This window comes from Triplophysa rosa, linkage group LG6 (genome assembly GCF_024868665.1).
Source record: "Triplophysa rosa linkage group LG6, Trosa_1v2, whole genome shotgun sequence".
NCBI classification, from domain to species: domain Eukaryota; kingdom Metazoa; phylum Chordata; class Actinopteri; order Cypriniformes; family Nemacheilidae; genus Triplophysa; species Triplophysa rosa.
Window position 1 is genome coordinate 14,117,685 of NC_079895.1, and position 3,185 is coordinate 14,120,869.

Below are 3,185 nucleotides of genomic sequence, written 5' to 3' on the forward strand. Positions count from 1 at the left end.
CAGAGAGGAGAGACTCATGTTCTCCAATGAGGGCATTCCGTCTCTCTGAGTGCGTCTTGAGCATGGGAAACTCCCAAACATGAGACGCACTGCCGTGACCATCAGGGCGTGCAGGGATATCCCACACGAATGACAGTGACGGCGCGGCATTTGCAACAACGCCGCAGGAAATTTGCTCAGAAAAATTGCTCTTTTAGAGTTCGCCCCGGATGGCGGCAGGGAACAGGAACCGGCGCTGCTGAGACCAGCGAATCGCTGAGCAGAGAGGTCCAGTCCACTGCAGTGCTTTTTCCGACGGCGAAGCTATCAGTCCGAGTAGTGAGGTAGAAGTCGTCGCTGAAGGAGAAGAAATCTGAGGACCCTACGGTGATGTGTCTGCTTATATAGCCATAAGCCCCGCCCATTTTGGCGGGCACCATCGCCATAGGTCCGTGCAGCTTCGCTGCCATTGGCTCAAAGTTTTACTTTGCAAGCACCAATGGCCGTGCAGTATTCACTGCGTTATTGTAAAGCTTCAGTCATCGGAGAAAAATGAGTTTTCCCCATAGCGTCCTGCTACGCAGTACGAGTGAAGTATCGATAGGGAACAGCTTACATACCTGTTCTTTTTGAAGTGTCAATATCCTGCCTTTGTAAATGCATACAGCAAATCTTCTTAGTCAATATTGTCAGTGTTGAAGTGTTTATATCGAAAAGAAAACCTGTTGGGAGATTCCTTTGCTCTCTGTATTTGGCGCGCTGCATTTCTGTGCTCATGCAGTGTCATGAAACGTGCACTCGTGCAGACTCAAATCATTGGTTCCGCTCCATGTCTTGCATTTAGTTTACCAATGTTGCCATGTATATTTAAAATAATTAATTACAGTTGTTATAAAGTAAAGTCTTGCCAAGTCATAAAGTTCAAGTCAAGTCGAGTCACAAGTCACTGGATCCCAAGTCCAAGTCAAGTCGAGTCATTTTCTTTATTTAGTATATAGAGTCAGACTCGAGTCAAGTCATGTGACTCGACTCCCCCATCTCTGGTTTGCATGTATGTATTCACATTAGGGGGACAATGGAACAATGTACAGATTTTCAGGACATTGGGACTTTAATTCACCAAAGTGGCATTCACCAGATTAAAATGTTATTGTATATAGCAAGGTTACTGTATTTATAAACATAACATGAAACGTTATTATTACTATTTTAACTGCTAGAGATACGCACTAAACAGACAGGTTTCATTGCACATACAGCTATTCAAACGCTCTTTTTAAGCACAGTATGTGTATATTCTTCTTACAGACTCCTAAACGATCACATAAGTACTGCGATAAAAGTGTACTCCACTAAAAAGTACACATATGAATTGATTGCTATAGTGATGACACCGTTCTTCACTTTCACTTTAAAACGCAGGTTTGGACCTTAAATAGTGCCCTTACCTCCATGTACTATTAGCATACATAATCGGCACTATACCAGCTTATTTCTTACGCATGCCATGTATATATACACATTTATTAATCAGTGCCAATCCCCTCATTTTTAGTCACCGCTACAACAATGCGCTCTGCATCGTTCCCCCTTCCGTCTGTTTGAATCTTAAGATGACTCGCCTCATAACACTCACTTGTGATTGACTGAATGTTAGTTCACTCAAATCTATGTAACAAACCAGATAACACGGGCGAGAATGTTGGCGGAGGTGTGTCGATAAAGTGCCGGGGACAGAACCATTTTTATCTGAAAGTTGGGCATTCCCGCACAGTGTTGGGGAAAGTTACTTTTAAAGGTAATTAGTTTCAATATTGAGTTACTCTATAAAAAAGTAACTAAATACGTTACTTGGGTACTTTTTGTGGAAAGTAACTGAAAGTAGTTTTATGTTACTTTTGCTTTACTTTTCCTCACCTAACTGATGCTCATGCTTTTCCAGACTTTGTTTAGCCACAGCAGCAGAGATCATTCAGGAATGGGATAAACAGAGATGACTGATTAAATTACGTTTTATTTTGAATTATGAATGACATAGAAATTCACAGTGCTGATGATTTCCCAAACGTTAATTCTGCCATCGTTATACTGGTAGTAGCCTACACCCACAGCTGCAGTGCGCATTGCAATGCAAACGCTGCGCACCTTGAAACTCCACGCCACGCTGAGTGTGCGGCGCGAACTAGCTGCTTACCCATGCAGTATCGGAGAAACAAATTATATTTTATCGAATGACAAAATCGGAATTTATCACTTTGGTACATAAAGACAATAAAACGGCTGGCTTGCAGCAGACCAAATCAGTCCCCAGTCACCGGGATTGCCCACCCCAGTCTGTGCACGCTGTTATCAAGTCATAAACATTTCAGTCGTTTGTTACTAACATACGGACAATGCATAGAAACACAAGCAATCATTACTGAGTAGTATAAAGAAGAGGCCATTGTTGCACTTTAAAGGCAGTCCTGCATGTTCAAAAATTTGAAAGAGACTTTTCTCCAAATTATATAGAAGTTTTATTATCAGATGTAAAAAGTAACAAAGCTTTGGGTTGTAAGACAATCTCCTCACTCCACCACAAGCCAACAACAACCTAAATTATTCAAAAACACCCATATTTATTAAGTATGTGACGTCGCTCGTATCTTCTGACTCCTCCTCTGCCTTTTAAGGAGTGCTGCTCCGTTTCCACCAATCACCGTGAAGTCCTTTTTCTTAGTTCCTGTAAAATAACATTTCAAAACGTATATCCTGTGGTCAGTCGCCAGTCCTGAGGAATGTTCTCCAGGGACAGTTTCTTTTGGGGAGAGGTCTCCTAGAAACAGTTCCCTGTGGCCGGACAACATACCAACATTCTTAACATTCTTTTAGTAAAAAGAAAACACTTAATCATCTAATACTTTTAATTATGTAGCGTTGTTTCTTAATCCTATGATTCATTAAAACACATCACAACTCATGATTATACTTAAAACATATGCAGTGGATTGATTCATAACATTTTTATGTGAAAAACACTCTTTGTGTGTGTGTGTGTTGATCTAGATAATTTATGGCTCCAACCCCCATTTGCCACAGTAACTATTTTACTGAGTAAGATAGCAAGCACATGACAAAATCACACAGCTTAATGATTTAATGAAAGAAAACACTTATTGATTATATTGATATTTAAATCATACTTTTATCTGAAAAATATTCCCACA